Below are 25,339 nucleotides of genomic sequence, written 5' to 3'. Positions count from 1 at the left end.
GGAGGATGGGAGTGATCTTTACCTCCCAGGCAGGCAGAGAGGTTTCATGCAGCCGGAAGGAGGAAGCCAGGCATTTGTCTGGGGCCATAAGCTGGGTATTGAAGTGCTTTCTGGGACAACTGCTGATGTGGGGGTTTCCTCTGGGGACTAATGGCTGTCATTATTTTCATCACTAGCAATGCCTTCTATTTATGTTTTTAAAGCAACGTCAGATCATTATTTTAAAGCCTTTTGAAGGCCTAGTTTCTCATCGCGTAGGGCTCATTGTCATTTTTTCCAGGAAGTCTGGTCTCCTAGCCCTTTCCCTTCTCCCCTGCAGGGTCCCTTCTGTGGATGCTCTGGCTGTCTGCACACAGTGTCCCCTCACATAAGTATCCCCCTTTCCAGGTCACCTGGGGACTGAGGAGGGCGGGGGGAGGGCTTCAATAGCACTGCCGCCTCAGCTGATGATTTCGTGGAAGGGGGACAAATGACCATGGCTCCCTGACTCAGAACTGGCCGTCTCTGGGCGTGTTACAGTCGCTGGCAGGGGCCAAGCTGGAAAGACATTCCTGTCTGCATTTCTCTTCATTCACAGAGAGTCAGCTCCAGGCCCCAAGACTGAGCAGTCATCCAAAATTAGATGCCGCAACAGTTTTCATTTGTTAGTTAAAAATAGCTGTTCTGCAACCTTCTTGCAATCCACCCAGGGGCTGTTTTCAACAAATGTTTATGATTGAGGAAGACGTTTACTAATCCACTGCTTATTCAGGCAGAATAGCACTTCTTTCTTGTCCTCCCCCAAATAAACAACCCAGGACTCTGGTGGCAATTCACTTGCATTTTCTTTGCATTGGCAGGGCTGTTTCGTTACAGGAGAATGACCAGCGAAGAGAGAGGCGAGAAGGGCATATGTTTAAGATGATTCTATAAAAGAGGCAATTAAAGTGGGCTCCGCTGGAAGACAGCATATGGTGCTGGGTAATTTTGATGCAGAGGAAATGCCCACATCTTTCACTTAGATGGCGGTGAGCCCAAAGCAGCGGCCACCTTGTGGGTTTTCAGTCCCCGCCTGAGTGTACATGTTCGTCCATCCTTTCTGAGGGACAGCTTAGGGGGGGAGCCCCTGCCTTTCAGACTCAAGGCCCCGTTTATTCTTGTTCTGAGTCAGCCCTGCCTGTGTGTTCAAACGGGAACGCCCTCTTGCTTCGGATGGCTCCTGTCTCAACTCTGTCCTGTGCTGCCCCTCCCTTTTCTCATCCTTCCCTAAGTCCTGCTCCCCCTGAGTCCGGTTGATGGGGGAGAGGCCAGAGGGTGGGTGAGGGGGGGCCTTACCTGGGCATTGGGGTCTTTCTCTCTGCCAATAAAGTGACATGAAGCTCCTCTAGGGGACATACCAGTGTTAGGAATTTTAAAAGTTCAGTTTGCCAAGAACAGAGTCTGAAGACATTTATCTTGAAGGCAGCGTTAGCCCTGAACTTTAAAAGGCCCCCCACGCCCCCCACACAGGGAAAGTCATATTTAAAACCTGGCTTTTGGATCTGAGGATCAGCTGGGAAGCAGAGCTATTCAGCGAGGCAAGCTGCTACCTGTCCTGAAAAGTGTGACCCACGGAGGAACGTGCTGGTCATGACTCCAGGCGCAGGTTTCCACAGAATATCCAGACTCACAGGACCTACTTCTCATTCCCATTCAGTGACCGGTTTGTTTTTACTGAGTTACGATAGAATCAGATGTCAAAAAGCGACTCGTGTGCGCAGTCACTTCAGTTGCAACCCCACGGACGGTTGCCCGCTAGGCTCCTCTATCCATGGGATTTCCTAAGCTAGAGGACTTGAGTGGGTTGCCATTCCCTTCTCCAGGGCATCTTCTCAACCCAGAGATTGAGCCAGCATCTCCAGCGTTGCAGGTGGATTCTTTACCTACCGAGCCACCTGCCAAGTCACTGAAAAGCTAACATAGGTTTAAAAGGACAGAGAACAACAAATGCAGTAATGTGATTTTTTTTTTTTTGTCCTTAAGAAGGTGTCAGGGGAGAAGTGCATTCTTCTCTGGGGAGCAAACATATGGATTCTGAGCCCTTGAGGGCCTGGTTGGAAGGGAGAAGGGAGTCATACCCTGCTGATGAGTCATACTGCTTTTTGGACTCTTGCCAGGACTTGGGTAGCAGCAGGGAGTCTGAGTGAAGGAGCAGAAGTCTAGCGAGAGACCATAGATATTAGAAATAGCAGCTACAGCCTGGCAGGGCTCGGGGCCTGTGACCTGTGACCTGTGCCATCTCAAAGGCTCCACACAGAGGGCCCACCCTGATTATTCTCTGCTGCTATTGGTTTGAAATTCTTTTTTTTTTTTCCATTCTGCATTGCTTTTATTTTATGAGAAAGCTCATTTCAAGTCTCCATGAAAACTCAGCTGAATACAAAGGCTTAGTGAAGGAGGCCTGGTGTCCTGCTTACAAAAGTATGGCCACCGTCCTTAGGCCTTAAAACTGCAGGAAGGGACAGACTCTGGCGTCCACTGGCAGACGTTCATCAGCCCCTAGAGCCTCACTGTCTGCAGCAGGTCATTTTTGGTAAGGAAATTACTTCCGCAAACTCTCCATCTCCAGGCTTTGGCTCAGGCCTCGCGTTTCCAGCATCGTCTCCACGGACAGTTTGGGTCACGACGCGTACAGTTTGACACACCTGGATTCATAGAGACAGCTGGGGACATTCACAAGGTCGCACGTGTAGCTGGTCTTTTCCTTGAGATGAGACTGGGGATGGGGGATTCTAGGCAATGGCCCCGCTGGTGCTCAGCACTGCTCCACCAGAAGCATGCACTCAGGGTGAAAGGTTCTTGCAGCAGGGGGATGACCACCACTCCATCAGCCACTGCCTTCCCTGGTCGTCCGCTTTACAGTTTCTCAACTTCTTGTTTTGAGTGGTGGATGGTTGTAATCTGTTACGTCTTTCTTAAAGCTTGACCCATTTTCCTTCTAAATTAACTCCTCTGAAATAAGGGCATTTTGAGAAGGAGCGTCCTTAGTGGCTCAGTGGTAAAGAATCTGCCTGCCAATGTAGGGGACATGAGTTCGATCCCTGGGTTGGGAAGATCCCCTGGAAAAGGGAGTGGCAACCCGCTCCTGTATTCTTGCCTGGGAAATCCCATGGACGGAGGAACCTGGTGGGTTACCCTCCACGGGGTCCCAGAGAGTCAGAAATGATTTAACAACTAAACAACGAACATTTGGAGAAGAATCTGTTGGTTCTAGTTCCATTTTCACTTTACAGTCCTCAGGCAAGAAGTTCATGTCCCAGGTCAGGGGGATGGGATGTGCACGCCTTCAGGAAAGGGGAGGCAAGGGGAAAGTCCAGGTCCCAGACAGCAGGGTCATGGCGGCAGGGGGGCCGGGTCTGGGTTGCTGCCTGGCCTGAAACGCTTCACACGTTTTGAATGAGGAGTCGGCTGGTCCTGGCTGGAGGGACGGTCAGAAGGGAAGCAGAGAGGAAGGGGAAGCAGAGGGGAAGGGGAAGCAAAAGGGAAGGGGACGCAGAGGGGAAGGGAAGCAGAGGGGAAGGGGACGCAGAGGGGAAGGGAAGAAGAGAAGGGCAAGCAGAGGGGAAGGGGACGCAGAGAGGAAGGGCAAGCAGAGGGGAAGGGAAGCAGAGGCAAATGGTCGTGAGCTGAGGGAAACAGCGTACAAGACAGAAGATTGTATGTTTTATAGAACTTGGGAGAGAGGAAGGGGCAGAGAGGGCAGAGAGATTGAACACTGGACTAGGTGTTTTTGGGTCATACAGAATAAACAAAACACCACCTGTTACGTGGCTTCCAAGATACTTGCACAAGAGACACTTGTGCTTAGTCATGTCTGACTGTTTGTGACTCCGTGGACTGTAGCCCACCAGGCTCCTCCGTTCATGGGATTCTCCAGGCAAGAATACTTGAGTGGGTCACTATTCCCTTCTCCAGGGGATCTACCTGACCTAGGGATTGAACCCTGGTCTCTTGAGGCTCCTGCACTGTCAGGAGGATTCTTTATGACTAGCAGCACCTGGGAAGCCCCAGGAAATGCTCAAGCGAGTGAATGAAAATCGTTCTGTTGTGCCCGACTCTTTGAGACCCCATGGTCTATACAGTCCATGTGATTCTCCAGGCCAGAACACTGGAGTGGGTAGCCTTTCCCTTCTCCAGGGGATCTTCCCAACCCAGGGATCGAGCCCAGGTCTCCCGCATTGCATAAATCTTCCATCCAGGTGTGTCACGGCTGCCTTTATTTGCAATGCCTTGAAGTAAAACAAACATGAGTGCAGAGTGGTCTCTCTTTATTTTTGGTCAAAGCCAATTAGGAAATGCCCTTCTTTAAATCAAACCAGCTTTTTTTTTTCTTTTGGAAAGATTTGGTTCCCGAGTGAAAGGGGGACGAAGGGCCGCGTGGCTCATGCATTACGTTTAACTCAGGAGCTTTCCAGTTTTCAGCCCTTCCTGCAAAAGCGTTTCAATCGCTTTTCCCTTTTCTTCTCTGAAGGGAGTTTTATGGTTCTCTGATGTACGTGAAGGTCAAGGGAAGCTTTGCGAGCTGCGGCACAACATGAATTACAGAGCCCCTGAAGTAACGGTGGGGTCAGAAAGGGCCGTGGAACACACGCTCAGAGGCTGCATTCGCAGGCCTGTAACTGCTGATTCATCTCTCCTGCGTGCAGCGAGAAGTCTCCCCCTCTGCCTGCTCATTAGTCCCGAGGCCAAGCCTTTTCCGTGTTCATCACGGAGCTGCACCCATCAGGCTGTGGAACTCGGAGCCTCCCTGAGCTGTGACTCACGGCCCGTGAGAATTACTCCACAGACAGGAGGGACTGAGAGGATGGGAGTGATCTTTACCTCCCAGGCAAGGGGATGCAATGATCCAGAAACCTGGGCACGGGGCAGGAAGCCGGCCCACATGGTTAGCTTCCCTGTTGGTTGTGCAGCCTGGTGAAGTCCCTGAGGTTTACGGTCTTGGGGGAGAGGAGACAGGGACATCAGCTGGCAGGCCATCAGTGCACGGATGGGAGGCGGCCGGGATGCTGTGGGGCTTAGGGCTGGAGGCAATGTGTGCGTCTGTGAGGTTGCAGAAGGCGGGTCTTAAGTCAGACCTGGAGGGAAGAGGCCCGTGGTGGGGTTGGCAGGCTGGGGGTGCCTGGGTGGGACACCATGCAGAGAAGGGTAGTGTTGACTTGAACAGTGTGGTGAATAGGGTGACTAACTGGGAAAAATGCCTTTCCTAGTCCATGGGGTCACTAAGAGTCGGACACGACTGAGCAACTTCACTTTCACTTCTCACTTTCCTGCATTGGAGAAGGAAATGGCAACCCACTCCAGCGTTCTTGCCTGGAGAATCCCAGGGACAGGGGAGCCTGGTGGGCTGCCATCTTCAGAGTCGGACACGACTGAAGAGATTTAGCAGCTGCAGCAGGGAGGTGGTAGACACCAGGGCATGGCAGAGGAAGACCACCGTTAGGGTCAGGGTCTCCCCGCCTCAGCATGGACCAGAGTGACCTCACGGGGCCCCGGGAGCCCCCGCTGCAGTGCCCCCGCTCTGCCACCTTTATTTTGTGGCCAAGCCATATGCCATGTGGGATCTTAGTTCCCCGACCAGGGACTGAACCTTAGCTCCGGCGAGTGAAAGCACCTAGTCGTAACCGCTGGACCGCCAGGGAATTCCCGATAAGCCCTGTCCTCCATATGGGCGCCCTGCAGGGATCACAGACGTCCACTCCTCTCTAGAGTCGGGGCAGACCCCACATGAGATCCTGGGAACACAGAAGCCATGTGGCAGCCTCATTTCCAGCTCTTCCCTGCTCCTTTCAGGGCCCGATGAGCCGAGCAATCGAGATCAGAGATCTCAGCTCACAGCCTGCCGTCCAGTAGGAAAGAGAGCTGCCTGGGACGTGCTGAGGCTGAACATAACAGGGCTTCAGGGGAAGCCAGGGTGACCGGACCTGGAGTCAAACCGGGGCTGTGTCCCGGAAGAGTCAAGGCCAGACGGTCATGGAGCCAGGGTGCCCCTGGTTCGTTCCTCCGCTTGTTCGGCCCTGAACTTTCTGGGCGCTGTCGTGCTGCGGTGGGGGCCACAGATAAGCCGCCAAATCTCGGAAAACCTGAAGCTTCACTGGGGAGACCAACCACAAACATGTAAAGAGTAAATAAGATGATCCTGTACGTTCCCGCTTGTGAAATCGATAGCCAGTGGGAATTTGCTTTATGATGCAGGGAACTCAAACCTGGTGCTCTGTGACAGCCTAGAGGGGTGCGATCGGGTGGGGAGGGAGGCTCAAGAGTTGGGGGACATATGTGTACCTATGGCTGATTCACGTGGATGTACGGCAGAAACCAACACATCGTAAAGCAACTATCTGCCAATTAAAAACAAATAAGTTTTTAAAAAGAAGAAAAAAAGAAAAAAAGAGTCAATAATGCAATCCCAGATGCTGAGAAGGAAAGCAGAGCAGTGTAGTGTTAAGGGGTGGTGATGGGGACCACCTTGGTTGGCTGGGTCACCCTGAAAGACCTCCTGGGGTGCAGACCCTGCTGGTGGGTGAGGGATCAGGCAGCTGAGAGAGGGTCTCCGAGGTGCCAGTGGTGGGGGGTGGGAGGTGCACAGCGTGTTGGGAGGTGGGCACCATTCGCGGGGCACAGCACAGTCCTAAGCGTTTCCGCTTGTCCATGCTCGGGGGTGAGAGCAGGAATGGGGGGCAGGCCAGGACCCTGAAGCTGAGCGATGCACCCCCTCAGCACCCTTCGGAGCCCATGGCCGGCAGGTGGTGGGGCCGGATCCTGAACACCCACCATCCCCCCATCCCAGGCCACTCTGCTCTCCGTTTTCCCAAAGCGACCACCAACGTGCCCCCGGCAATGAGCCTCCAGAGGAGGCTGGGGAAGGAGCTCCGGGCCAGGCTGAGCTCCGCACGCATGTGTCCGGTGGAGGCGCCCAGGGTGGCGGGAGGGACATCTCTTCGAACTCCTGTCCTCCTGGAGGGGCCCCAGAGGGACCGCTAATGCTGCAGCCAAGGGTCTGGGCTCATTCTGGATGTTCTAAGAGCCACCCAAGGTTTCTGAGCACAAGTCACCGGCGCAAGGTGGAATTTTAGGCAGGTGGGCAGCGGGAGGGCTAAGGATCTGAGGGTGGGAAAGGGACTCACCGCCTGGGCCAGCCTCAGGCTCACGGTGTCGTGGGTTGTATTGTTTTTCCCCAAAATGCAGCCCTAATCCCAGGACCTCAGGATGTGATTTCATTTGGAAATAGGGCCTTGGCGGGTGGTCACATGACATTGAGGTCATTAGGCCGGGTTTTCTCCCCACGTGGCTGGAGTCCTTATAAAAGGAGAGAATGTGGACACAGACACAGAGGGAGAATGAATGTGAGCGTGCAGGCAGAGATGGGGTGAGCTTACACAGGCAAAGAAGTCTGTTTCAGTTGAGTTGTGTCTCCTTCATATCCACGTGTGGAAGTCCTACTCCCTCATTGTGACTCCACAGTAAGCCCCCACACCCAAACCTTCAAGTTGTGAACTTCCAAAGGTGCAGATGTGCGGTCCATCAACGTCAGGCGTGAGTGACGTTGCAGCTGGCCCTGCATCTCCCATTGCTGATGACCCTTCAGCTCTACCGTCTCCTGCCTCCTCTCCTTCCCCGTCAGTCACTCTCCTTGCCTGGTCACTTGAAGCCAGCCCCTGTGTGCCAGCTGTTGTATGATACCACTGTACTTCTCAACATACCGTACTGCAAGATTAAAGATGCTTTCTTTATTTTTGTGTTTGCTGTTTATGGATTATTTGGGTGAAAAATATTATAAACCTATCTCAGTACGGTACTACGTAGCTGATTGTGTCAGCTGGGTACCTAGGCTAATCTTGTTGGACTTCTGATGTGCTCTCGGAATCGAACTTGTTTGTATGTAGGGAAAGTGAATGTCGGTCACTCAGTCAGGTCCAACTCTTTGTGATTCCATGGACTGTAGCCCACCAGATTCCTCTGTCATGGAATTCTCCAGGCCGGAATACTGGAGTGGGTTGCCATTTCTTTCTCCAAGTGAACCCAGGGCTTCTGCATTGCAGGCAAATTCTTTACCATCCGAACCACCAGGGAAGCTCTGCATGTAGGGGACTTACTGTATTTGGAGATGGGGATCTACAGGAGGTGAAAGTGAAAGTCACTCAGTCGTGTCAGACTCTTTGCAGCCCCATGGACTATACAGTCCATGCAATTCTGCAGGCCAGAATACTGGAGTGGGGAGCCTTTTCCTTCTCCAGGGGATCTTCCAAACCCAGGGACTGAACTCAGGTCTCCTACATTGCAGGTGGATTCTTTACCAGCTGAGCTACTGGGGAAGCCCCTTAAAAGGAGGTGATAAGGGTTAAATGAGGTCTCTCTAATCTGGTAGGACTGCTGTCCTGATGAGAATAGGGAGAGACACTGCAGTTCTGTCTCTGTGGCCCGTGAAGACAGAGAGAAGGCAGTGGTCTGGAAGCCAGAAGACAGCTCCCTTCAGAAGCTAAATGTGCTGACACCTTGATCGTGGGCTTCTAGCCTCCAGATCTGTGGGAAAATAAATGTCTGTAGTTTAAGATGCCTGTCTGTGGTTTTCTTCATATGGCAGCCTAAGCAGATGAAGACACAACATGCTGTTGGGTGGCAGGTGAGAGGCATGGATCAGAAACTCCCCACATCTCAGAAGGATGCACCCTGCTGACACCTGGATCTCAGACTTCTGGTCTCTGAGCTTCCCAGGTGGCTCAGCAGTAAAGTATCTGTCTTCAGGAGATCCAGGAGATGTGGGTTCAATCCCTGGATTGGGAAGATCCCCTGGAGAAGGCAATGGCAACCCGCTCCACTATTCTTGCCTGGGAAATCCCATGGACAGAGGAGTCTGGCAGGTTGCAGTCCATAGGGTGGCAAAGAGTCAGACACGACTTAGCAGCTGAGCACACACTGACTTCTGGAGCTGTGAGCAAATAGGGTTCTGTTATCAAGCGCTGTTTGTGATACTTTGTTACAGCAGTCCTAGGGAACTCTTACCACTGGGGACAGAAAAAGCCTGCAGAGAAGACTCATCTGGGTTGGAAAGTACCAAGCCATTGAGGTTGTAACACACCAAACTTCTTATTCTTTTTTCCTTAGTGCTTTAATGGAAATGGCAGTTTCAGGAAACTCTAATGATGAGTAAAAATGATTTGAATTTTTCCTGATGATGAAAATATGAGGCAAGGTTATCTTTTTTTCCCCTACATACTAAGAAATAGGACTTATTCCTTTTCTCCTTTTACAAATGTACTCAGCCTTATATGCTAATAATAATTTTATGTGACACTAAAACATAGGGACTGCATAAACAGCAGAGCTCTGGTGTGTAGTAATACCACTCACTAGCTTCAGCCCACGAGAAAGAATATGAACAGATATATTGTTGGCACACTTCAGTTCAGTTCAGTTGCTCAGTTGTGTGTGACTCTTTGTGACCACATAGACTGCAGCATGCCAGGCCTCCCTGTCCATCACCAACTCCTGGAGCTTGCTCAAACTCATGTCCCTCGAGTCGGTGATGCCATCCAACCATCTCATCCTGTCTTTCCCTTCTCCTCCTGCTGTCAATCTTTCCCAGTATCAAGGTCTTTTCCAGTGAGTCAGTTCTTTGCATCAGGTGGCCAAAGTATTGGAATTTCAGCTTCAGCATCAGTCCTTCCAGTGAATATTCAGGACTGATTTCCTTTAGGATGGACCAGTTTAATCGTCTTGCAGTCCAGGGGAGTCTTCTCCAACACCACAGTTCAAAAGCACCAGTTCTTAGGTGCTCAGCTTTATGGTCCAACTCTCACATCCATACATGACTACTGGAAAAACCATAGCTTTAACTAGACAGACCTTTGTCAGCAAAGTAATGTCTCTGCTTTTTAATATGCTGTCTAGGTTGGTCATAACTTTTCTTCCAAGGAGCAAGTTTCTGTTAATTTCAAGGCTTCAGTCACCAGCTGCAGTGATTTTGGAGCTCCCCCCAAAATAAAGTCTGTCACTGTTTCCATTGTTTCCCTATCTATTTGCCATGAAGTGATAGGACCAGATGCCATGATCTTAATTTTCTGAATGTTGAGTTTTAAGAAAACTTCTTCACTCTCCTCTTTTGCTTTCATCAAGAGGCTCTTTAGTTCTTCTTCACTTTCTGCCATAAGGGTGTGTCATCTGCGTATCTGAGGTTATTGATATTTCTCCTGGCAATCTTGATTCCAGCTTGTGCTTCATCCAGCCTGGCATTTCTGATGATGTACTCTGCATATAAGTTAAATAAGCAGGTGACAATATACAGCCTTGACGTCCTCCTTTCCCGATTTGGAACCAGTCTATTGTTCCATGTCCAGTTCTAACTGTTGCTTCTTGGCCTGCATACAGATTCAGGAGTCAGGTAAGGTGGTCTGTTATTCCCATCTCTTTGAAGACCAGGAAACTGATCTTTTTTTTTTTTTTTTTTGACACATGCACATGGCTAAACTGCCTTGAGCTATTTTAGATTAAAAAACACGTAAGTTCGGAGGTAACAAGTTATCTCTTACCTCAAATCAATTATTGAAAACACAGAATCAAGGATCACAACCAAGTGATTTTTCAGCAGTTCCCCAAATTGTGAGCCACATGAAACTCCCATGCCCAGCTTTAAGCCAGGCAAAAAAGCTTAAATTAGTGGTTCTTAAAGTGTGGTCTCTACCTGCTGTGAGTGTGTTAGAAATGCAAATTCTTGGGTTCTACCTAGAACACTGATTCAGAATTTTAGGGCTGGAGCCCAAGATTTAGTGTTTTTATATTTTAATAAAAAAGCCCACTTATTTGGCATTTCCTGGTGCAGAACAAGAATACAAGGATATTTCCATTTTTATAATTGCGTGTACTTTAGAAATTAAAATTTCAAGAGCTATGAAACATGTCTGAATATTTGCTTAAAAATCTCATAGCTTGTTTAAAATAGTCCATGAGACCTATATTTATATATCTTGGAATAAATCAGCTCACTTTAGAAAGAGAGCTGTCTTCATTTCCATTGGGTGTCATAATGTCCATTTGGGGCCCAAAATAGTTCTCTCTGCAGGCTGTACGTGGGTTGAATGAATTTTTTTTGGATCATCCTTGATGGTCCAGTCTTCAGGTGACCCTGCAAAGTGTCAAATGTGAGCTCCCAGACTCTGACACTCTCCTTGTCTCCTCCTTATTCCCTGTCCCTGCCTCTGGTGAAGACACACTGAGGAGGGGGCAGAGGTCCCTTAGAAGCTGTGCTGGCGTCTGTGACCCAGGACCTCAGCGGGCACAGCAGAGCCACTGAGATGGGACCATCTATTGTATACTGAGGGACTCCCTTGGCACATGGAGGTTTTTGGGAACATACTTTTCTCATACTTGCATATTCTTAGCAGCTGGGGCCTGGTTTGGCCGTTAAGTATATTTTAGAGTCAAGAAAATAACACAATGAAATATTACTCAGCCATTGAAAAGAATGAAATAATGCCATTTGCAGCAACATGGATGGATCTGGAGTGTTATACTGAGTGAAGCATGCCAGACAGAGGAGGAGAAATGCGGTACAACACCCCTATACATGGAACCTAAAAGAAAGAGTATGAATGAACTTTCTTACAAAACAGAGAGAGAGACAGACAGAGAACGAGCTTATAGTCACCAGAGGAATGGATAGTGAAACAGTTTGGGATGGATGTGTACACCAGCTCTGTTTAAAATGGATCACCAACAAGGACCTACTGTGCAGCACAGGGAACTCTGTTCAATGCTATGGGGCAGCCTGGATGGGAGGGGAGTTTGGGGGAGAATGGATACATGCATATATATGGCTGAGTCCCTTCACTGTTCACCTAAAACTATCCCAATATTGTTTATCCACTATACCCCAACAGAAAATAAAAAGTTTATAATAAAAAAAAGAGAAAGTGAGTAACAGAGGGGCTCTGTCTGCTTTGTCTCCATCTTAATTTAGACTCTGAGACCCTGCAGGAGGGGCCTGACAGGCTTTTCCTAGTGTGGGCTTGCCTTGAATTCAGAGTTGCCCCAAAGGAGAGGAGCCTTTTCTTCTGCAGTGCTGCCCGCCCCACATCCTCTTGGGTGGAGCTCCACGTCCCTGTTGCAGATGGCCTTCTCCTCTTGTGCCTTCAAATGGCAGAGGGTGATAGAGAGAGAGAGCTCACCTCTGTTGTGTCTCTTCTTATAAGGGCACTAATCCCATTCACGGGGGCCCCACCCTCATGATCCTATCACTTCCCAAAGGTCCCACCTCCAATTATGATCACACTGGGGATTAGGCTTCAACACTTGAATGCAGGGGACACAAACACTCAGCCCATAGCAATTACAAAAGCAGAAGTTTTCCTGACCCACAAACACATACTGTAACCTCCCCACCTCCACCCTGCACCAAATGAATGGCCCAGTATTTCTTCCAAAGATAAATTCTGTGGCTTCTTTAAAATGAGAGGAAAAGATTCAGGCAACTTTGAAGAATAGCACTTTCTTCACTTTATTCCTTCACACTAATGTTCTTGGAGGTCTCAATGAGTAAGATTCCAGAGATATCCTCTTTTCTGTTCCCCACCTTAGCCCAGAGGACCACCCCTTGTTCTAAGTCTTGCAGACCCTCCCAAAGCCCCCTCTCTCCATCTTTTTTGTCTATGCTCCCAAGTCTTTTGCCTGAAGTTCCCTTGCAACAACAAGCAAATGAATGTCCCTTAGTCTTGCTAATGTTTGGGAAAAAGCAATTTCCAGAAGATCCTCAAATGTCTTAAAATTTGGGATGTTTTGCTTAGCCCAAAGGAATATAAGCCATTAAACCCTTCATCTTTTCTCACCAATTCCATTTTTAACAGCAAATATTTAATTTGTGCTTCCCCTCTTTTCTGAGCAGAGTCTGTGCATGGCCCAATCACACGATGTCAGCCTGAATACCCTGAAGGGGGTGCCAGCTCTTTCCACTTATGTGATGTGTTTTTATTAGTTTGTCGATATGCCATCTGGTCAAAATTGCTGCTGATGATAGGATAAGGCATCCAAGGTGAGCAGCAATTGCGAGCAGGACAGCAGCAGCAAGAGAGGGTGCCAGGCTGTGTCAGCCCCAGCATTTGGTCTTTTGGGGCTTGTGTTCTGTTTGTGTCAAGAAGCTGATAAGACCCCCTCCACTACCTGGTCAAGACTCAGAGAACCTCAGGAGGGGTGGTCACCTGTAGAGATAGAACCACTTAGGAAAGTTGAATCCATCACTTTACTGAGCATTGGGACCCCAAGAAAGAAATGGGGAGCCTCCAGTTGTCATCCTGGTCACAGAGATGGTGGTGCCTGAATATGTTGGTAGGGAGACAGGTACTCTCCCCTCATTGGACTTCCTCCTCTGCCTGTCCTCCAGCCTGCACTGGCCGTTGAGATCGGAAATCTGGAATAGCAGAACCAAGGTTCTTGTGGGGGGTGAGCTGTGGTTGCGGGGCTCGATCCATCGCATTGGTACAAAGAGGTAAAGTGCAGTGGGCGGGAGGAGGAGTCACAGGTGACTTCAGGTGTCCGGGTTGGGATGACAGCTGACCGCCAGAGCCTGTCCAGACCTGCTGGCCTAGAGTGGGGCTCCTGTGATGATGCTGTGATGGCATCAAGTGCTCCTCTAGGGGCCAGCTACACACTGAGCAGTCTTCTGAGTGTCCTGTATGCTCTCACCTGCTTGGTGCTCAGGGATCTGAAGGTGCAGCTGTGCTTCGACTCCCTTTTGCAGAGGAGGGAACCGAGGAGCTTAGCCAAGGGCAGGTCACACGCCTTGCCCAGGGTGCAGGTTGGTAGGTGGCAGAGCCGACACTGACCAGGGGTCCACTGTCTCTCCTGTGGTACTCCCGACACAGAACTGCTCTGGATCTCCTGTGGTACTCCCGACACAGAACTGCTCTGGATCTCCTGTGGTACTCCTAACACAGGACCGCTCTGGATCTCCTGTGATACTCCCGACACAGGACCGCTCTGGATCCCTTCAAGCCATGTTTGTGACCTATGTTCAGGTTCAGCCTGAAGACTGGCTGGGAAGCTGAATTCACGGATGATGGCAGGAAGCCTGCTGTTTGGCTAATTAATCCTGAGCTCTTAAAGGTCTGAGGGTAAACAAGCTCTCTGCTCCTGGTTGAGCACCTGGTGAAAGAAAAAGGAGAGACGTTGAATCAGAGGGCCTTCGTCTCAGGCGGGGCATGAGACTCGCCGTGCAGGGTCTGTTCTAACCCCACTCCCGTGGGAAGCTCGTAAGATAAAAACACCCCAGAGGCAGAGAGCTCACAGTAACTGAAGGCTGAGACAATGAGCTTTGCAGCCAGGATGCATGGAGCCCTGCAGGCCTGGCACTCACCTCTCTGTGCCTCAGTTTCCTCCTCTGTGAAATGGGAAAAACAGTAATTTCTACCCCAAAACTTTGTTATGCGGATTAAACGAGTTAATATTTGTAGTGCCCATAGGGGAGAGTCAGGCCCATAGTTAATGCTTTATGTGTGCTAAGTCACTTCAGTTGTGTCTGACTCTTGGTGACCCCCTATGGACTGTAGCCCACCATGCTTCTCTGTCCATGAGATTCTCCAGGTAAGAATACTGGAGTGGGTTGCCATGCCCTCCTCCAGGGGATCTACCCGACCCAGGGACTGAAACCATGTCTCTGATGATTCCTGCATTGGCAGGCAGGTTATTTGCCATAAGTGCCACCTGGGAAGCACCTAATGCTCTATGATGTTTGCTAAATAAATAAAAGTCACTGCACCATTCCACCACTAGATTTGAGACAATTCTGGCTTTTTAAAATCCAGTGATTAAATTTGTTTATGTTAGAAGTCTATTGGTCAGACAAGTTAATTATCGAGTTACCTGTGGAGCCTCCAAGATATAAAAGTTGTACAGGTGAGCGGGACACACGAGCATCGTGTTACCCTGTATCAGTCTCTGCACCACTTCACTCCTGCTGGCGCCCTATGTCCTGCCCAGGTCTGTGCTCCTGGAGTGCCCAGGCTGCCTCCAACGTCATGGTTGCCACCACAGATTTCAGCTGTTTTGCGGGCCCTACGCTCGCCTCAGCCCCACCCCTCATGCCCTAACTCTGGAGTGACCTGCACCTTGGAAGCATCCTGGAGGAGGGACCTGGTGTCACCACAGCTGGCTGGAGGGGACCTGGGGCACTTCGTGGAACACAGGGGCCTGTGTTCCCAGGGACGCGCCTGACCAAGACAGATTGGGGAGGGGACGCGCCTGGGGAAACCCCCTCTCCTTCCAGCCACCGCTCTGCCCAGCCCGTCCACGGAGGCCCCAGGTGGCTGTTCTTCTGCAAAGTGGCAGGCCTGGCCCCATCCTGCCCTGTCCTGGTGGGCTTTCCACCTCTCCTGACCTCTCCCTCCTTTCCCTCTCTTTCATCAGCTGGGCCTGGGCTTGCTACTCCCCCAGACCAGGAACCTTTCAGCCTGGCCTTGCTGTGTCCTAAAACCCTCCAGTCAGAATATTATTTTCAATCCTCTCTTCTTGGGGTTAGAAGTTAGGCATGTCAGCCTGCCGCCTCATCAGACTTGCCCCCTTGCTGGAAGAGTACTTATTTTCTCATGATTCATCCCTCAAGGCACAGCTCAGATACTGCCACCTCCACAAAGCCTTGCTCCTGGGTCCTCTTCCTTCTTTGTCCTGCATCCATAGAGCTTGCACTGGGATTACCCGCTCAGGAGGTTGCTCCTAAGACCTGCTTAAAGACAGGGGGTGTCCATGGTACAGCGTCTTTTAGGTGGTGTGTGCTCAGAGAATGCTGAATGGAATGGGACTCAATCTCTGAAGATGACACTTTTGCAAATTTTTCCGTGTAGATTTTTTTTTTCATTTTGACTAAATATGCAGTTAAGATGTGGATTAAAGCCAGTTGCACGAATGATCCTCATTAACTGTCTTAACCCTCAGGTTTCTGAGGAAGAAAAAGCCATATAATAGTTTGTTACTAAGTAACATATCATGTTTCTTTTTTAAAGCTAATATATCTTTTGCTCCTTGGAAAAAAAGCTATGACCAACCTAGACAGCTTATTAAAAAGCAGAGACATTACTTTGCTGACAAACGTATGTCTAGTAAAAGCTATGGTTTTTCCAGTAGTCATGTATGGATGTGAGAGTTGGACCATAAAGAAGGCTGAGCGCTGAAGAATGGATGCTTTTGAACTGTGGTGCTGGAGAAGACTCTTGAGAGTTCCTTGGACCGCAAGGAGATCCAACCAGTCAATCCTAAAGGACAATCCTGAATATTCATTGGAAGGACTGATGCTGAAGCTGAAACTCCAGTCCTTTGGCCACCTGATGCGAAGAGCTTTTCATTAGAAAAGACCCTGATGCTGGGAAAGATTGAAGGCAGGAGGAGAAGTGGACAATAGAAGGTGAGATGGTTGGTTGGCATCATGGAGTCAATGGACATGAGTTTGAGCAAGCTCTGGGAGATGGTGATGGACAGGGAAGCCTGGTGTGCTGCATTCCATGGGGTTAAAAAGAGTCAGACAGGACTGAGCCACTGAACAGTAACAATCTTTGCTCTTTGATACAATTATGCCACTTTGTTAAAAAAGTCTTGAATGTAATGTTCTTGAAATGAATCTTCTTTATTCAGCATAATAGTGTTGATGAAGAAAAGCCCCAAAGGGAATATCCATGAATATATATTCTGGTTCAGCCTTCTTCCTGACCATTTATATGTATTTAAAATACCTATCTGTAAGTGTGATGACCCACAAATCACCATGATGTGCAAAGATAAATAGCAGTTTATCCTGTAATTTCTTTATATTGAGAAAATTTCCTTCATTCTTATCAGCTACATCTGTTGCTACAACTTTTACTGGAGCATTTACGGCTTATTTCCTGTTGACTAAGTCCTTGGCACTGGTTGAGATGGCTGTGAGCATTTTTGAACAGTACGTCAAATGCTTTTCTCTGGAGCAACGGACAAAGTTCTCCCTTCCTCTCGTTTGTCCACAAGACGTGTCACCTGTCTGCCCCTGAAACAAGCAGAGGGGAAGCAAGTGATTGCTCTTTGTGGAAAAGATAGGAGAGGAAATATTTCAAGCTTTTTAAAAAAACTGGAGTTCAACCGTTTGCAATTTTGTGCTAGTTTTAGGAGTACAGCAAACTGTTTCAGATCTCTCTCTCTCTCTCTCTGTATATATACATATATGTATGTGTGTGTGTGTATATATTCTCAAGCTTTCTGATTCTCCAGCTTTTTATCTTTGTTTTAAAAATACATTCATTTTTTTTCAGCTGATACTAAATGCAATCACATGACATGCCTGTTTTTCAATTCTTTTCTATCCTTTGCGAAATAGCGTATTATAACTAAATTGGCTACTTACTACACATACTGTTCTGAATTTGCTTTAATATATATCTCACAATATATCTAGGAGCTTCTTCTACCTAAGTTCTGTGTAAGTATGGAGCTGCCACATTCTCCTTTATATCTACCTGTTAGCAGGAATGTACCAACATTTATTTAATAGTTGCACACTGAAGAGCATTTGGTTTTTGAACCATTTGTTCATACAAACAAGAGTTGCCATAAAAATCCATGTGGATATACCATCTCACGTGAGTGTGAGCATTTCTGTAGGGTATATTCTAAAAGCAGTCTGCTGAGTCAAAGTTGATGTGTACCTCAAGTCTTGCCAAATCATCCTTGGAAAAGATTACACAGGTTTGTTCTTCACCAACCGAGTTCAACAGTGCCTGTTTCCCTGTGAGCTCACCAGCAGAGTGTACTACCAAACGGTTAGGTTTTTGTGAATCAAGCGTGTACAAATTGTATGTCTGTCAAGTTTTAATTTGTGGCCCTCTTTTTTTTGTATTAAATTTTCTTTATTTTTTAAAATTAAAATTAGTTGATTTATGGTAGTATATGACTTCAGGTGTACACATAGCGATGCAATATTTTTATAGATTAAATTCCATTTAAAGTTATTATAAAATGTTGGTTATACTCCCTGTGCTGTATATTATATGCTTGTATCTTATTTTAAAAAATTTATTAATTTTTTAATTGAAGGATAATTGCTTTACAGAATTGTGCTGTTTTCTGTCAAACCACAGCATGAATCAGCCGTAGGTGTACATACATCCCTCCCTCTTGAACCTCCCTCCCATGTGTGGGCCTCCTGAAGTGAGGTTTGTTCATCTGTTTGTTCATTCTGCTAATGGTAATTGAGTGCTTACTGTGTGCAGATGCCTTGCTGTTCACTAGTTATGCAGCCTGGAACAGAATGAACCCCAAATGACACCTGATTCTCAGGGAGTGGGCATTTTAGTCAGCAGACAGGTAGAGGAAAATGGCAGGTGGTAATAAGTTCTATGAAGTCAAAGAAACTAAGGAAGGAGCTAAAGAGTGTGGGGTGCAGGGTTGTGGTGTCAAATGGGGATAGTGGGGGGCATTAGAGCAAAGCCCTGATGGCGGTGAGGAAGAGAGCCATGTGGGCTTCCAGGGGGGAGTTCCAGGGAGATGGCACACAGGCGTAAAAGTCTGGAGCCATGCTTGGCACCCACGCTGCTTATCAATTGCTGCATAACCAACCCAAACCAAGCAGAGTATTACTCGGTTATGCTGGGCATTCTGTGGGTCACGAACTTGGACGGCCACAGTGGGGATGCCCCCCTAGCTCCTTGGTGCTGGGGCCTCACCGGGGAGGAGAGCTGGGTCTAACCTGAGGTCAGAAGCTGAGATCACATAGAGGCCTCTTAGTTCACATGTTGGCCTTGGGCTGGGGTGGTTTGAAGGTCGGGGTCAGTTGGGACTGTCACACAGAGTCTCCATTTCTTTCCTCCTGGACAGGAGGGCTTCTTCTGGCTTAGTGAGCAGTTTCTGAATGAGGGCATTCTGAGAACGAATGTCCCAAAAGAGCATGAAGTGGAAGCTGAAGGGCTTTTTATGACCTAAACTCAGAATTCACAGTCTGTTGATCTAAACAGACACACTCCCAGGAGAGGGGCATGAACGCAACCTCTTCAGGGTAGAAATGAAGTCACATTACTGGGCAATGCGTTAGTAATGGTTCTTCAGAGAAACAGAAGCAACAGGATCTATCTGTCTATCATCATCTATCTCCCTATCTGTCTGTCTATCTATCTATCTGGATCTATCTACCTACCTATATCTTTTATCTATCTCTCTATCAGATCAGATCAGATCAGATCAGTCGCTCAGTCGTGTCCGACTCTTTGCGACCCCATGAATCACAGCACGCCAGGCCTCCCTGTCCATCACCAACTCCCGGAGTTCACTGAGACTCACGTCCATTGAGTCAGTGATGCCATCCAGCCATCTCATCCTCTGTCGTCCCCTTCTCCTCCTGCCCCCAATCCCTCCCAGCATCAGAGTCTTTTCCAATGAGTCAACTCTTCGCATCAGGTGGCCAAAGTACTGGAGTTTCAGCTTTAGCATCATTCCTTCCAAAGAAATCCCAGGGCTGATCTCCTTCAGAATGGACTGGTTGGATCTCCTTGCAGTCCAAGGGACTCTCAAGAGTCTTCTCCAACACCACAGTTCAAAAGCATCAATTCTTCGGCACTCAGCCTTCTTCACAGCCCAACTCTCACATCCATACATGACCACAGAAAAACCATAGCCTTGACTAGACGGACCTTTGTTGGCAAAGTAATGTCTCTGCTTTTGAATATGCTGTCTAGGTTGGTCATAACTTTCCTTCCAAAGAGTAAGCCTCTTTTAATTTCATGGCTGCAGTCACCATCTGCAGTGATTTTGGAGCCCAGAAAAATAAAGTCTGACACTGTTTCCACTGTTTCCCCATCTATTTCCCATGAAGTGGTGGGACTGGATGCCATGATCTTCGTTTTCTGAATGTTGAGCTTTAAGCCAACTTTTTCAGTCTCCACTTTCACTTTCATCAAGAGGCTTTTGAGTTCCTCTTCACTTTCTGCTGTAAGGGTGGTGTCATCTGCATATCTGAGGTTATTGATATTTCTCCCAGCAATCTTGATTCCAGTTGGTGTTTCTTCCAGTCCAGCATTTCTCATGACGTACTCTGCATATAAGTTAAATAAACAGGGTGACAATATACAGCCTTGATGAACTCCTTTTCCTATTTGGAACCAGTCTGTTGTTCCATGTCCAGTTCTAACTGTTGCTTCCTGACCTGCATACACATTTCTCAAGAGGCAGATCAGGTGGTCTGGTATTCCCATCTCTTTCAGAATTTTCCACAGTTTATTGTGATCCACACAGTCAAAGGCTTTGGCATAGTCAATACAGCAGAAATAGATGCCTTTATAGATATATAGAGTAAGAGGAGGGGAAAGAGATATGTTTTTTTTTTTAAAGAATTGGCTCATACAATTGTGGGGGCTAAGTCCAAAATCTTGCAGGGTAGGCTGGTAGCCTGAAGACCCAGGAAAGAGTTGGTGTTCCAGCTCAAGTCTGAAAGCGTCAATTCTCTCTTCCTCTGGGGATCCCAATCTTTATTTTAAGGTATTCAACTGATTGGATGAGCCCCCTCTGCCCCCCCCACCCTCCCCACCCTGGCAGGGCTTCCTTGGTGACTCAGATGATTAAGAGTCTGCCTGCAATGCAGGAGATGTGGATTCAATCCTTGGGTTGGAAAGATCTCCCAGAGAAGAAAATGGCAACCTACTCCAGTGTTCTTGCCTGGGGAATCATATGGACAGAGGAGCCTGGTGGGCTATAACCATGGGGTCACAAAGACTTGGACACAACTGAGCAACTTTCACTTTCACCCCCCACTACGGAAGGTAACCTGCTTTAGATTAAGTCCACTGACTTGAAGGTTAATGTCATCTAAAAAATACATTCACAACATCTAATCTGGTGTTTGAGCAAATATCTATGTACCATCTTTATTTTAAGGTACTCAACCAATTGGATGAGGCCCAGCACCCTCACCATGGGCATTCCCTGGTGGTCAGACAGTAAAAGCGTCTGCCTACAATGTGGGAAACCTGGGTTCGATCCCTGGGTCCGGAAGATGCCGTGGAGAAGGAAATGGCAACCCACTCCAGGACCCTTGCCTGGAGAATCCCATGGACGGAGGAGCCTGGTGGGCTATAGTCCATGGGGTTGCAAAGAGTTGCACACGACTGAGCAACTTCACTTCACTTCTGTGTACCATGGCTTGGCCGAGTTGACAGACAAAATTAATCATCACAGGCAACACTGATGCTGCCATCTTTGGGGAGCTCTTCCACATCAAGCTTGGAGAAGAAGGAGGCCAATGCTGCCGGAGTGGGAGGAGACGGGGCCAGTGTGGTAGGAAAGGAGGGTAGAGAGGTTGCAGGGGACCAGACGCATGGGCTCTGGGGCCATGGACTGCAGGCTTTGATCTGAGATGGGAAACCGATGTAGGGTTACATTTCAGAGGGGTTACTCTGCCTGCCCTGTGGAGAATGGCATAGAGAACAAGTATGAAAGCAGAGGGCTCAGTGAGGAATCACAAGACTCCAAGCAAAGGTGATGGTGGTGAGGAGTGGGTAAGATTCTGGATCTTCTCAGAAGGCAGAGCCAATAGGATGCATTGTTGTTGTTGTTCAGTCGATGAGTCGTGTCCAGCTCTTTACGACCCCGTGGATTGCAGCAGACCAGGCTTCCCTGTCTTTCAAGAGTTTGCTTGGATAATTAACCCTAACCCTACTTGAGGTCAGAGTTTGCACAAGCTCATGTCCATTGTGTCGATGATGCCATCTCATTCTCTGTTGCTCCTTCTGACAGATTCTTTATTGTCTGAACCACCAGGGAAGCCCTAATAGGAAGCATTAACATATTAGATATGGGGCATGGGAGAGAAAGATTCGGGGTGACTCCACGTTTTGGAAAGTACAGGTTGGAGAATTTTTTCATGCTTTAGAGCCATTTACATTTCGTATTCCTTAAACTCTCTTACTACATACTGTGCCCATTTTTTCCTATTGCACTGTTGGCCTCTTTCTTAAGGATTTATTGGAACTTATTATGTGTTAAGAAAATAAACTCTTATGTATGAAGTTAGTTGCAAATATTTCTTTTAGCTCTCCATTTGTTTTATAACTTTGGTGTTTTTTTTTTTTTTTTTTACTGCTTGAAATTATTATTTTTTGCTTTTAGTAGTATGTTAATCTGTTATTTATGTCTCCTGGGTTGAAGACCTCTTATTTTTATATGAGATTCAACAAGATATGAGGTCATTTGCTTTGCATAAAAAACATTTTCCTTTTCCAGTGGAACTAGAAAAACATTGTGTAAGCCAGGGTTTAGGAGTAATAAAGATTTGTAATTTATAAGTTTAGAAACACAGTTTAAATCACTATCTTTACCATTTCATCTGAAGCACCATAAGCAGAACTGCTAAGTCGCTTCAGTCGTGTCCGACTCTGTGTGACCCCACAGACGGCAGCCCACCAGGCTCCCCCATCCCTGGGACTCTCCAGGCAAGAACACTGGAGTGGGTTGCCATTTCCTTCTCCAATGCATGAAAGTGAAAAGTGAAAGTGAAGTCGCTCAGTCATGTCCGACCCTTAGCATGGACTGCAGCCTACCAGGCTCCTCCGTCCATGGGATTTTCCAGGCAAGAGCACTGGAGTGGGTTGCCATTGCCTTCTCCATAAGCAGAACTACTCTGTGTTAAAGTAGCCTGAATTGAATTCTGATTCCTAGCTTCACTTTTTACTACCACTTTTGACAGTGAATTTGGCAAATAATTGAAGTAGGCTGAAGAGAGGCTGAATGATAGGGAAAATACTGTAGAAAAGTTTGGTTAGTTCTTGAATAATTAGGTTGAAATAGCTTTAATCCATTTATATTGTGATTCTTAACATTCTAATCTTTTGCTTCCATAATAATTTGATTAAACTGTAGTGGATTATACTTGACTTAAAACAGCCAATGGTGAGTATCGATGAATTCAGCTTTATAGGCAAATAAAGCATCAGTTTGGGAAAGTGTACTTTTCAAGAACACATATTGAACACTCTTTCACCTTAGCAGAACCAAGCATTATTTCCATATTAATTGCTGATTTCTCTCTGGTTTTGAATTGCAGAAAAATGTGTCTGCACTTTTTATGTTTGATAAGAATTAAGGTCAACTTTTATTCTCTGTATGTTAAATTCAGGATACTTATGAATAAAATTTAAGGCACATGTTAGGGAATCTTAGAGGCTGGGAAATGCCTCCTGCATCTTATTAATGGTGTTCAGATTCAACAACATAACTTTGTGATGAGTAATAAATATATCCTTGTCTGTACCACATTCTTCATAAAAGCAGTACTTATCACTAGATTCACATCCTATCTTAGTAATTTTGCAGAGTGAGTGGATTGTTTCTGCTTCTTCAGCCTGAGGGATAGCTGTGCAGCTGCTCACAATTCAGTCTTCTTTCTACCCGGATGACCATGCGTGGGAAGACTGGCTTCCCAAGAGGATGACTTCCATCTTGCTCTCTCTGGCTCTTCTTGTCTCTTGCTTTGAGGAAAACATCTGCCATGTTGGAAGAGCCTGGGTGGCAGGAACCTGAGTGTAGCCTGCGATCCACAGCCCAGGAGGAAATGAATCCTTCCAGCAATCACGTGAGTGGGGGAAATCCTTCCCCAGCTGAGCCTTGAGAGGTCCACAGCCTCTGAGAGACCTTGATGGAGGAGACTCAGCTTACCTGCATCTGGATTCCTAACTCATGAAAACTGAAAGACAATACATGTTTGTGATGTTAAGTTACTAAGTTTGGGGGAAATTTGTTACGCAGTGATAACTAACTGATATACCTCCACCACCCAATATACTGCTCATGACTCCTTCTGCTGAGTGACTCTGTGTACTCTCTGGAGCACAGGCTGGCCCTGGCCCTCTTTGGGGAGCCTCCTGTCTGACTCTTGCTTAGGTATATCTCTCTGTGCTCTCCTGGTGTCTGGCTGAGAGCTTTGGTGCCCTCATGACAGAGGTGTTGCCATTTACTTGTCTGTTCCCAGGGCCAAGGGCTCGAAGAATGGAGTCTCTTCCCTACTGTTATCTATTCTTCCTCCTTCCAAACTGATGAGGATGATGTGTCACCAAGGTTTTTAGGAGACAGGAGAACATGGAAAAGTTGTGAAGACTGTGACTCAAGGACCTCAGGGAAGTAATGGGAAAGACCCTGCAGAAATACCAATAGTTGGTTATAAGAAGGGCTTCCCGGATGTCTCAGTGATAAAGAACCCACCTGCCAATGCAGGAGATGCAGGTTCCATCCCTGGTCTGGGAAGATCCCCTGGAGGAAGAAATGGCAACCCACTCCAGTATTCTTACCTGGAGAATCCCTGGAACCTGGTGGGCTATATAGTCTGTGAGGTCAGACATGACTTAGTGACTGAACAACAACAGCAAAAGTTGTAAGGAGGTGTCTAAATCTCTGTGTTTGTCCCCCAAACCCCCAACAGTGCAAGCTCTGTGTCCATCATCCCACACGCCACCTTCGAGTCACAATGTCGTCCCTGGGTCTGTGATGTGTGATCCTGGCCCACAGCTACTGCTGATTTATTAGGGCCAGACAGCAGTGCCAAGGAGATTCTCCCAGGAGGGAATTTGCAATTTTGGATTGAGAAGCTCAGGGAATTGGAAGCCCTGGGGCTGAGTCAGGGAGTTATACTGATGCAGGGCACGTCTCCTTCTGTATTCTGTCTGGAATATGGAGCGGCTCTAATGAAGTCTATGGAGAGCAGTTTCTCAGGACTTGGGTACGAGAATATGCCAGAGACATTCTTGATGGACAAGGCCAGCCAAGAATATGCATAGGATCTAAACTTTGTGGGAAACTCTGCTCTTGAGCACAGCGATGCTAGAATGCAGTTAATCTATTTGACACTTTGATTCATCTACAGCCTGGTTCCTGCCCTTGGAGATCTTCTCAACCTCTTGGATATTGTCTGGCTGTTTCTCTAGGGTGCACGTAGGTGAACACCCACATGTGTATGTGTAAGCATGTCTGTTGCACAGGTGAGTCAGAATGTGTGTTCATGCGTGGGTCTATATATGTGTGAGTGGTGTGCGCATGTATGAGTGTGTGTCTGCTATCCTGTGTGTGTCTGCTATCTGCTCCACGGGAACTGGGAAGGACTAAGTTCATCACCCTTTCAAAGCCTGAGGCGTTTATACAGGCTCTAGCACAAGGGGCTTGATTTTTTTAAGGCTTAATTTTGTCCCATGGAAAAAGGAAAAAGTAGAACCAAGCTGACAGAGGATGAGATGGTTGGATGGCATCACCAGCTTGATGGACATGAGTTTGAGCAAACTCTGGGAGATGGTTAAGGACAGGGAAGCCTGGGTGCTGCAGTCCATGGGGTTGCAAAGAGTCAGACAGG

This window comes from Bos mutus, chromosome 20 (assembly GCF_027580195.1).
Source record: "Bos mutus isolate GX-2022 chromosome 20, NWIPB_WYAK_1.1, whole genome shotgun sequence".
NCBI lineage: Eukaryota > Metazoa > Chordata > Mammalia > Artiodactyla > Bovidae > Bos > Bos mutus.
This window is presented reverse-complemented; position numbering follows the sequence as displayed.